This window comes from Oratosquilla oratoria, chromosome 11 (genome assembly GCF_046742065.1).
Source record: "Oratosquilla oratoria isolate Oo_2021 chromosome 11, ASM4674206v1, whole genome shotgun sequence".
Lineage (NCBI taxonomy): Eukaryota > Metazoa > Arthropoda > Malacostraca > Stomatopoda > Squillidae > Oratosquilla > Oratosquilla oratoria.
This window is the reverse complement of record NC_134787.1, coordinates 10353284-10365783: the sequence shown is the minus strand read 5'-3', so window position 1 is coordinate 10365783 and position 12500 is coordinate 10353284. Positions and strand designations below refer to the sequence as shown.

Genomic DNA, 12500 nt, shown 5'->3' with positions numbered 1-12500 from the left:
AGAGGGAGGGGGGAGGAGGAGGAGGAGTAGAAAGAGGAGCAGGAGGAGAAGAAGAGGATGAGGAGGAGGAAGAAGAGGAAAACAAGGTGGAGGAGGAGGAGAAGAGGGAGAGGGAGGAGGAGGAAGAGTAGAAAGTGGAGCAGGAGAAGAGGAGGAGGAGGAGGAAGAAGAGAAAAACAAGGTGGAAGAGGAAGAGGAGGAAGAGGTGGAGGAGGTAGAGGAAGAATACAAGGACCAGGAGGAAGAAAAAGCGGGGTCGGAAGATGAGGAAGAGGATGAGGAGGAGAGAGAAAGAACAGGAGGATGAACAGGAGGAGGAAGAAGAAAAAGAAGAGGAAGAGGAAAACTAAAGAGGAGGAGAAAGAAAAGAAAAATGGAAAGGAGGAGGACGAGGAGGAGGAGGAGGAGGAGGAGGAGGAGGAGGAGGAGGAGGAGGAGGAGGAAAAGAAGGAGAAGGAAAAGAAAGAGGAGGTGGAGGAGGAGAAAAGGAGGTGGGGAAAAATGAAGAGGAGCCGGAGTATGAGCCGGAGAAGAAGGAGTAGGAAGAGAAGAAGGAGGAGAAAGATGAATCGGAGATGGAGGACGAGGATAGGAGGAGAAGGAGGAAGAGGGGGAGGTAGAGGAGGAGGAGGAGGAGGAGGAGGAGGAGGAGGAGGAGGAGAAGGAGGAGGAGAAGGAGGATAAGGAAGTGGAGGAGGGTAAATAAAAGGGAGAGGAAGAGAGAGGAGAAAGAGAAGGAGAAATATAGAGAAGAAAGTGGAGAGAGTGATGGATTATGGCGTCCCGGAGTAAGAGAAGCCGAAGGAAGGTAAAGAGGAAAAAGAGAGAAAGAGGCCATTCAAGAGGAAGGAAAATTTGACCAGTCGGACGATGACGTCATCCATGAAAATGGTGGAAAGGGTCTGGGGGTGGGAAGATCTAGGACAGGAAGGAAAAGACAATGATGATGATAATAATGTCACCGATAATGACGTTGACGGTGATGGGGACACCGACGTTGGTGGTGGTAGAGATGGTTACGGTGGTGGTTGTAGTGATTATGGTGGTCGTGGTTATGGTGGTGGTTGTGGTGGTTGTGGTGGTTGTGGTGGTGGTTGTGGTGGTGGTTGTACCTGTGGTAGTGTTATTGGTTATTTAGATGAAGGTGGTATAGTATCGGTTTTGGTATTTTATGGTAACAAGAGTGTGTGTGATGGTTATGGTAGTACTAAAAGCTGTGACGATGACGTAGGAGGCGGTGGTGGTTGTGGCGTAGGAGGTGGAGGAGTGGAAATGGTAACAGCTGGTGGTACACACTCGTACATCACGTCCCTCTATACCACGAACCTGATGCCATCTCTTCATTCGAGAGGAAAAGGAATTTCATAAAATTATAGTCCCACGTTTACATTCCAGACTCAACACAACATCACATGGTTCCAGTTTCCATGGCGGAAGCATCTATTTCTTCCACAGTTACCTACAGATGGTACACGATGCCTTCACCACACTACTTGTGTTTCATTGTTCTGGAACCCCATCTCCTATATTTTCATAAAAATATCTTACACATATGATGCACCATAACACCATACACGCCTTGGAATATTGTTCTATGGTGCTGTAGTCTTAACCACGCGACATATCACCCTATATTACATCGAAGTATATCATTATACTGTATCATAGCCAAACCATTTTACAACACAAAACCTGTATTCCTCTTGTCTCCAGGATCTAGGTGCACGGTATTCTGTTTCATCCAATTACACCGCTTAGCTGAACATAATGTTCACATTAGCGAATATAATGATGTATATTTACTTGTGTTGGAGACGCAGATAGGTTAGGCTAGATTAGGTTAGGTTAGGCTAGGTTAGGTTAGGTTAGGTTAGGTTAGGTTAGGTTAGGTTAGGTTAGGTTAGGTTAGGTTAGGTTAGGTTAGGTTAGGTTAGGTTAAGTTAGGTTAGGTTAGGTTAGGTTTGGATACTGTAGGATACGAAAGTATGGGTTATATTACGTTGTGTTACGATAGTTAGGGTTAGGTTTTGGATAAGTGAATAAGTTAAGTATGCTAATTGAATAAATTAGGTATGCTAGTTTAAGTAAATTAGGGTAGGTTTGCTACCGCTAATGTTTCACTATAAATAGACAAAGACTGCTATTGAATTTCAGGTCGATTTCGATAAAGCTCACGAACAAAAGCTAGCACCCATTACGTTTTATCCGCAATTTTGTATCAGGTCATACATTCATAAAAAAAAAAAAAAAAATCCTACGCCCCAGTCGCCTTTGCCCTATCTGCATAGCCTTACATTTTCTTTGTGTCATAATCTCTCAATCTGACACTCCTGAGTTCGACTGAGTTGAAGATGCGGAAGTCAAGTTGCCAAGGTATTGTTAACAGCCGCTGGGAGGACGAAGGCGACGAGAGGAGGAGGGGTGTGTGGGTGAGGGGGGGTTGGACGGTGCCGAGAGAAGATCGACAGTGCAGAAGGGCGGCTTGAGAAGGACGAGGATGGGAGAGGGGAGGGTGTCGTTCCTGGGAGTCGGTTGTATCGAGGCATTGGATAATTCGTCTTCGTTGAAGGGAACAAGAGAAAAATAGGGTGGTGGCGTGGGGGTGGTGAGGTGAAGCTGATAAGGACAGTTTATCAATCCCTTTTTTATGTATTCATTCATTTATCTACTTATTTTCAGTGAAATGATGGTTTGGGCAACCCATTCAAAGTATCATGGACGTGGTGATCGATATGATATATACACACAAACATATATATATATATACATACATACATATACCAAGGCTTTTTCCCCCTTCCAAGGGGGGTAGCCAAAAAGGGAAAGGCATAAAAACACTCCCACCTATTTCATCCCTACATACACTCCACACCCCTCCCACCCTTCCTCTCATCTGAGCACCTCCTGGATGACGGGTCATCCCTGCACCCTGCCCACCGCCTTTGGTCAGAAGCAGTGTCGCAAGACACAGTACATCCACAGCAAGGCCGCTTCATTTAATCGGCGACCCCCCTCTCCGCCCCCCTTTGCATATAAGGCGAGGACGGGGAGAAATTCCTTCGGGCTGCGTCAAAAATTACTCACACATACTACCCCACCTCCCACCCCCCCGCCCATTCCTCCTCATACAGTCACAACATCATCCATATACAACCATTCTCCACTCACCTCTGTCTTCCGTCCTCTCCCTTCCTTCCTCAACAGACATTCCCCTCTCCCCCAAAGCCCCTTCACCCCATCCATCCACCTCATCCTAGGACGTCCCCTCATGTTCACTCCCTCCACATCTGCCTTCCATACCTCTTTTACTAGTCTTTCTTCACTCATTCTTTCCATGTGTCCAAACCATCCTAATATTCTTTCATCAACCCTATCTCCAAATCCTTTTTCACCCCTGTTCTCCTCCTCACCTCCTCATTTCTCACGCTATCCAGCCTAGTAGCCCCCCACCATACTTCTCAGACACCTCATCTCAAACACATTCAAAACTCCTTCTCTCTTCTTCTCTTATGTTCCACGTTTCTGCCCCATACAGTGCTGTTGGCACAATCACTCCTTCATACAGTCTCCTCTTCGCATCCATTCCCAAATGTCTATTCCTCATTACACTCTTTAAACCACCAAGGCATTTACTCGCTTCTCTCAATCTACATTCTACCTCCACCTTCACTCCACCTTTTCCTGCTACACTTGCACCCAAGTATCTAAAACTATCCACTTCCTCCAGTCGCTCTCCCTTAATGTTCACTTCCAGTCTACTGCCACTTTCACCCCTTGTACATCTCATCACCTTACTTTTACCCACATTTATCTTTAGCTTTCTTCTATCACATACTCTCCCAAACTCTGCCACCAGCTTCCTCAATCCTTCCTCTGACCCTGCCACAAGCGCAGTGTCGTCCGCAAACAACAGCTGGGTCACCTCCCACTTTTCTCCATTTTCTTTAACCATCTCCAATCCCTGACTCACTACCCTAGCATTCACCTCTCGCACCACCCCATCCATGTATAAGTTGAACAGCCAGGGCGACATAACGCATCCTTGACGAAGTCCCACCTTTACTGCAAACCACTCACTCTCTCCATTTCTAATCCTAACACATGCTCTATACTCTCATAAAAACTCTTGACAGCTCCCAAAAGCTTTCCTCCTATCCCATAAATCTGCATAACCTCCCACTGTGCCTTTCTGTCTACCCTATCATAAGCCTTTTCCAGATCCATAAAAGCCCAAAAAACATCCTTCCCCTTTCCTATAGCTTTCTCACATATCTGTCTTACCACAAAGATCTGATCTACACAACCTCTACCCGTCCTAAATCCACACTGTTCCTCACCAATTACTCCTGTTCCTCTCCTAATCCTCTCAATTAAGATCCTCCCATAAGCCTTCCCTACTACACTCAACAGGCTAATCCCTCTGAAATTACTACATTCACACTTGTCCCCTTTTCCCTTGTAAAGAGGAACTATACAGGCACTACTCCAGTCCTCCGGTACTCTACTCTATATATATCACTGTCCAGTAATGTCGTTACACATTAGTAATTGCACTAAGAACCCACTATTATTTGGATTTAAGAAAAGAAGAAAATAACGGATTTCCGTATATTTCGATCACTTGCTGTGATCCTCTTCACGCGGAATACCGCGTGAAGAGGATCGAAATATACGGAAATCCGTTATTTTCTTCTTTTCTTAAATCCAAATAATAGTGGGTTCTTAGTGCATATATATATATATATATATATATATATAAATACATGTATATATATTTATATATAAATACATATATATATATATATATATATAACATACATGTATATATATATATATATATACATACATATATATACATATATATATATATATACACATATGTATAAAATACATATGTATATATATATATATATATATATATTATATATATATATAATACATAAATATATATATATACATATATATAAATACATATATATATATATATACACACATTTATATATATATATATATATATATATATATATATATATATATATATATATATGTATATATACATACATATACCAAGGCTTATCCCAAGGCATTTTCCCCCTGCCAAGGGAGGTAGCCAAAAAGGGAAAGGCATAAAAACACTCCCACCCATTTCATCCCTACATACACTCCACACCCCTCCCACCCTCCCTCTCATCTGAGCACCTCCTGGATGACGGGTCATCCCTGCACCCTGCCCACCGCCCTGGGTCAGAAGCAGTTGTCGCAAGACACAGCACATCCACAGCAAGGCTGCTTCATCCAATCGGCAACCCCCTCTCCGTCCCCCCTTGCATATAAGGAGAGGACGGGGAGAAATCCCTTCGGGCTGCGTCAAAATTTACTCACACATACTACCCCACCCCCCACCCCCCTGCCCATTCCTCCTCATGAAATCTACGATCATCCATTTACAACCATTCTCCACTCACCTCTGTCTTCCGTCCTCTCCCTTCCTTCCTCAACAGACATTCCCCTCTTCCCCAAAGCCCCCTTCACCCCATCCATCCACCTCATCCTAGGACGTCCCCTCATGTTCACTCCCTCCACATCTGCCTTCCATACCTCTTTTACTAGTCTTTCTTCACTCATTCTTTCCATGTGCCCAAACCATCCTAATATTCTTTCATCAACCCTATCTCCCAAATCCTTTTTCACCCCTGTTCTCCTCCTCACCTCCTCATTTCTCACCCTATCCAGCCTAGTAACCCCCACCATACTTCTCAGACACCTCATCTCAAACACATTCAAACTCCTTCTCTCTACATATATATGTATATATATATACATATATATATATATATATATATATATATATATGTATATATATATACGTATATACTTCTCTCGTAGAATATCAGCCAAGTGTATAAAGCTCAGCATGTAGCTCCTTCGACTTAAACTCGCCTATTAAAGACAACATCCTGGCTAATAGATGCCACATGACTTTAGTCCCTTGACATAACAGGTTGAGGAATAAGTAAATCTGCGATCAATCGACACACCGCACTGTCCCGGATGTACCCCATCGCCTGAGCAATATCGTTCGACTTCGACGAAAGCATTATATATGAGGTTCGCAAGGTTCAAGAGAAATTGGATTATAAGCAGGACGGACCACTCCCCGATCCCATCGCCCTGACGACCGGCCTCTCCCAAGCCGCTCCCGGAATCAAATCAGCTGACGTTAGCCATAGGAAAATCGATACGCCCGTCAGATTGCCAAACGCGAGAAGACGGGAGGGCGGCCTGGAAAGGTCATGCAAAAGGAGTCTGGGGACTGTAGCCGAGCGGGGGTTGGGAAGAAGTGGATTGCGGCCCGAGATGGATGGGAGCGTGAGCTAAGAAGGGGGAGGGGCGTGGTCTAAGAAGGGGAGGGGCTCAGTGAGGAAAAAAGGGGAGGGATTTGGTTGGATGAAAAGGGACGTGGGCTGGCATGGGGAAGGCCGAGGGCCGGGAAGGGGAAAGGCGTTGGCCGGGAAAGAAGTGAACGTTAGTAAGTAAAAGCAATTGTAGAGCAAGAGACGGGAAGAAAAAGACGCTGGAAGAGGAAATACATGAACATGAAAGAAAGAGGAAGAGGAAGAGGAGGAAGAGAGAGAGGAAGAGAGAGAGAGGAAGAGAGAGAGAGAGAGAGAGAGAGAGAGAGAGAGAGAGAGAGAGAGTGAGAGAGAGAGAGAGAGAGAGAGAGAGGAAGAGAGAGAGAGGAGAGAGAGAGAGAGAGAGAGAGAGAGAGAGAGAGAGAGAGAGAGAGAGAGAGAGAGAGAGAGAGAGAGAGAGAGAGAGAGAGAGAGAGAGAGAGAGAGAGAGAGAGAGAGAGAGAGAGAGAGAGAGAGAGAGAGAGAGAGAGAGAGAGAGAGAGGGAGAGAGAGGGAGAGAGAGAGGGAGAGAGAGGGAGAGAGAGAGGGAGAGAGAGAGAGAGAGAGAGAGAGAGAGAGAGAGAGAGAGAGAGAGAGAGAGAGAGAGAGAGAGAGAGAGAGAGAGAGAGAGAGAGAAAGAGCTCGGAATAAAGAAACATGAGAGTTTCCGTAACAGCGGGAGGCCGCAGGAGGAAAGCTCAGAGGCGAGGGGAACCCGTCAGTCGGGGAAAGAGCTCGTACGTACATGATAGGGAAGGGAGGGCGTTGTCAGGGTGCAGAGTCTATATAAAGTGGGGTAAGGGCATCAGGTGGTGTTTCAACCGCGTGTAGGAAGGGCACAGAAGAGAACAGGGCTGAGGAGGGGCAAAGGGAGGAGGAAGAAGTGGAGGAGGGGAGGGGGGAGGAAAAGGAGAAGAAGAGCGGTAGAGGAAGGAGAATAGGAATTGAGGAGGAGAAAGAGTCGAAAAAGTAAGAGGTGGAGGAGAAAGAGAAGGAAGAGGCGTAGGAGGAGAAGGAGAATGAAGAGGAAGAGGAAGAGTAAGAAGAAAAGTGAGAGGAAGAAGGAGAGGAGGAGGAGGAGGAGCAGGAGGAGGAGCAGGAGGAGTAGCAGGAGGAGGAGGAGAAGGAGGAGGAGGAGCAGGAGGAGTAGCAGGAGGAGGAGGAGGAGGAGGAGAAGGAGGAGGAGAAGGAGGAGGAGAAGGAGGAGGAGAAGGAGGAGGAGAAGAAATGGGGAAGGAGGTGGAGAAGGAGGAGGAAGAGGAGAAAAAGAAGAGGGAGGAGGAGAAACGGGGAAGGAGGGGTGGAGGAGAAAGCGAAAAAGAGGAGGGGTAGGAGGAGGAGGAGAACGAAGAAGAGAAGGAGAAGGAGGAGGAGGAGGGTGAGGAAGAGTGGCTGAGGAGGCAAGCGGGTTTCAGCAGCAAGGCTCACGAAGGAAGAGGAGCCAGAAGGAGTCTTGCGTAGAAAGGCTAATGGGCGTAAGAAGGATAAAGGTACAGGAGAGGAAGGTTGTCGGAGGAAGAAAACGCGTGAGAGGAACAAAGGACGCAAAGAAGGATGCAGGAGAAAAAGGACCTAGGGAGACAAAGGATCCTGGAAGGAAAATAATGAGAAGGAGAAGGATAGTGGAGGAATGGAGACGTAGGAGGAAGAGGGAGGAATGAAATTAAAATACCTTCAAAGGAGAAAGGGAGGGGCATCGGCTGTTAAGTCGCACGAGAGTGAAGAGGGTGTGTTGGAGATGGGCACAGAAAGGGGAAAATTGTAGGAATGAAAAAGGTGTAGGAAGAAAAGCACAAGAGAGGAAGGAGGAAGACCGAAGGAGGGGATAGGACGGAGGGAGCTATATATGTATATGTATATATATATGTATATATATATGTATATATATATATATATATATATATATATATATATATATATATATATATATATATAGAGAGAGAGAGAGAGAGAGAGAGAGAGAGAGAGAGAGAGAGAGAGAGAGAGAGAGAGGGGGAGAGGAAGATGGTAAGGAGAGAAAGAGAGTGGGTAGAGAGAGAGGGGAGAGAGAGAGAGGGGAGAGAGAGAGAGGGGAGAGAGAGAGAGAGGGGAGAGAGAGAGAGGGGAGAGAGAGAGAGGGAGAGAGAGAGAGAGGGGAGAGAGAGAGAGGGGAGAGAGAGAGAGAGAGAGAGAGAGAGAGAGAGAGAGAGAGAGAGAGAGAGAGAGAGAGAGAGAGAGAGAGAGATTGAGAGAGAGAGAAGTAAGATAAAAGAACTTAAAAGGTACTCGTAGAAGGACGTAATAAAGAAAAGAGCATAAGAGAGGAGGAAGAGTGCTAGAGTAGGAAAGGGCACTGAGGAGAGGTGAAGAAGAAAAGCACAAGAGAAGGAGGAGGAAGACTGAAGGAAGGGATAGGTCAGAAGGACGGAGGGAGCTATAGGCGGAGAGAAAAAAAAAGTAAGATAAAAGAACTGAAAAGGTACTCGTAGAAAGATGTAATAAAGAAAAGAACATAACAGAGGAGGAAGAATACTAGAGGATTAAAGGGCACTGAGGAGAGGCGAGCGTTAGAGAGAAAAAGGAATAAGAGAAATAAAGAGCAGAAAGTGGAAAGGCATAGAGAGGAGAAGAGTACAGAAAAGAGGAAATGGAAAAGGAAAGAAAAGACGAAGGATGGAAAAAGACGAAAAATGGAGAAAGGTAAAGGAAGAAGAAAGGCGTTAAAAGGGGAAAGACAAAAATAGGGAATGATGTAAAGTAGACAGTGGATAGCGTCACGATTCAAATGAGGAGCAACATTCTCTACTGTGGAAGTAAACGAGGTACGTGTGAGCAATGTAGCCTTCCAACACACATCCACACTCCACCCCCAGCTTCCACCTAACACCAATTCCACCACATCTTCCGTAACCCTGCATCCACCCGTAGACGAGAAGACTGTAGGATGAAGTAACAACGGCCAATACCTTCAATACCGTGGGTGTCACGCACAGAGAGTATCGTGGTTATGCATATAAGTAAAAGTATCAAAATATACATATTATTTGGGAAAGCTTTAATTGGAAGAGTAAAAAGTTTATGTCGTTGTCTCATTTATATGCTGTATTTCTGCCACAGAAAAAAAAGCACAAGACTAGAGTTGACCTAGAAAAATAATCTATCATCAACCAATTACACAGAGAATTAGTTAGGAAGCATATAATATGCTATTTCCATATGGTCACCGAATATCGTAAAACATATTGACAGACTAGAAACGGTAAAACCATAAGTTACGAAGCTATTACTAAATACAAGAGACAAATCATACGAAAACAGACTAAAACATTTTAACCTATTTTCCCTAAGAAAAAAAAAAAAAAAAAGGTAAATTCAGGAGGGACTACCCAGACGAGAAATAATGGCCTCAAACTGTCAGGACGTAGATTTAACCACGAAGATAATGAGAACCAAGGGATCAGTGACGGTAAATGCAAGTGGTGGTCCTGTAAGACGGACGCCCGAGAGAATCAGCTCCCTGCAATGCCCGTGGAGCTGACACTCGATCCCTGGATCGGGTTCAGGATCAATTTATCAACTTAATGTTGAAATATGTAAGACAGATGAGTGGACGGGTGGTAAGATAAACACGTGCATGTACTCTGAAGAAGTCCTGGTAAGGACGAAACGTCAGAATAAATCCCTAAACGGTTCCATGTGTTTATCTCACCACCCGTCCACTTATCAACTTATGTTGATTTCCCTCACCTCTTGACATAAGAACAGCTGACAACCCGCAATCGATCCCTTCCTATTACTTTGACATGGAAACTCCCCTACATTACAAACGATTACAAAGGAAGAGCATGCCGACAAGTGACCTTTTGGTCCATAACTAGGTTGGATGCGAAAAAAGAGGTAGATAAATAAGTAGATGAATAAACATATAAGTAAATAAATGAATAAATAAATCTAATACTAAATAAGAAAATCACTTGATCCTTTTCTTTAAATTGAGATCCTTTGCTGACGGTGTTTTGGGGAGAGTTCACGGTAACCTATTGGTAAGTTTACTTTTGGGGAGAGTAGGTGATTCCAGGGAGAAAAAAAAAAATTCATCGCCAACATAAAAATGATGCCAGAAGAAGCCGCTAATAAAAAGCGTAGACAGAGGCACATGTGGAAGTGACTCACAGAAGAGGAAGCTATCAACATGATTCTTCCAGACTACGACACCGAGAGGAAGAGTCTTCAGGGTTCGAAGAAGACGTATTGGACAAACTAAATGAGGTTCACGAGAAACTTGAGAAGAATCACGAGAAACTTGAGAAGAAATTGGAGAAGATCGTCGCGTTCATCGAGAGACTGAATGATGATGGCGAGTTTCAGATCAAGAAGATCAAAGACCATCAAATCAAATAAAAAACTGAATTATAAAGCATATTTGGTTGTACAATATCCAATCATTAACAAAACAGGGGCGGGGCCCAAGGGCGCGAAGCGCCTGAGAGTGAAAAGAGCAGCGCCGCAGTCCAAGCAACCTGCCGAAGACAGGTGCGGCGAAGCTGCTGCTTGTAAACAAACATATAAATAAATAAATAATAAATCAACGAAATAGAAATAAATCAATAGATAATTGTAGATAATAAACAAAAAGATAAATAATAACAAATGAATAATAATAATGAATAAATAAATAAAACAAAATATAATAAATGGCAGGCATTACAGAATATTGCTTAGGTGTTTATCTAAATACAATAGAGACAAATGCCAGATTTTCTTCCCAAAGGAAAATCCTGAGGATCATTCTAACACACTCAGGGGTTCCAGCCAATAAAAATCTCGGCACTAATTATTATCAAAACCAATTTAACCAACTCCGAAGTCTATAATAAGTCAAGAATAGACTTATCGCTGAAGTGATGAAATGAAGCTTAATTCGAATTTTCAAGATTCAGAAGAATAAACAAATAAATGATATACTACAATGTCTACCAATTAATTAATCCATTTGTTTGTTTCATTTGCCTGTTTGTGTGCTTATTATTTTTCTTCTTTTGTGCATCCAGCCTTGTCATGGACCAAAACATCTATTCCAGTCATACTTAGGTACAGTAACACATTGTAAACCACTGCAAATATCACACTATTCAGTTCTTTTACCTGTATTCATGGACCGAAACGTTTACTCCAATCATACTTAGGTACTGTAATACATTGTAAATCCCTGCAAACATCACATTATCCAGTTGTTTTACCTGTTTTCACAACTTACACGTGTTCTGCCTACCATCTGCCGATTTTATTCAGCAGAGGGAAACTCGTTCAGCAAACCGACCAAGCCTTGCAGGGTCTCAATATACTGAACTTCTTGGAGTCTGAATCCCATCTTTTAGCTGAATAAGACCGACATTACACTCGTTATGCAATGCAATGTTTCAGCCACTCCCCGCATAGCGAAGTGACTAGGCTGAGGTCTATCCCTCAGCTGAATATGATCGATATTACGCTGTTTACTCAATGCTTCTTCAACATTTCAGAGATTCCCTGCACTGTGAAGTGACTGGGCACGAATACCGTTGTCAGAGCTTTTGGAAATTAAGACCGTATACCTTTACTGACGTCATGAGTTGACTTTAGCGGAATGGAACCCTCTACCTTTGGGTACTTGGCTCCAGATACGGGTGATCTAGTCAGCTCCGCAATCGGTGGGTGTGGTTATGGGTGTAGATGGAGATGGGGGAGTGCGAGTGTAGATGTGGGTGTGGATGTGGGTATGGGTGTGGGTATTCGTGTGGGTGTGGAGTTGGGAGTGAGGGTGGGGGTGGGAGTGTGGGGGTTTAGGCTGTGATGAAACCGCCGTGTTTGTCACTGGGGTGGATGGGGGTGCAAGGGGGGTACTTTAAGGACGATAAATGGTTATGACATTCGGAACAAAAGGTCGAGCACTGCTCTGAGGTCGTGGAGTCAGTGGGATTGTAGATTCAATAGGGTCGTGGAGTTGAAGAGTCATGGACTCAATGGGTCGTGGGGGCTGGAGTCAAAGGGCCGGAGAGTCAAAGTATTGTGGAGTCAAAGGGTCGTGGAGTCAGAGGCTCGAGTCAAAGGGTCGTAGAGTCAAAGCATTGTGAAGTCAAAGGGTCTTTG

At 44.3% G+C, this 12500-nt stretch overlaps 1 long non-coding RNA gene across 1 annotated transcript in view; it reads right to left on the bottom strand.

Annotated features, from left to right (window-relative positions):
* Positions 1-12500, bottom strand: part of LOC143029449 (uncharacterized) — an 828160-nt gene that overhangs the window by 302793 nt on the left and 512867 nt on the right. The window lies entirely within an intron of this gene.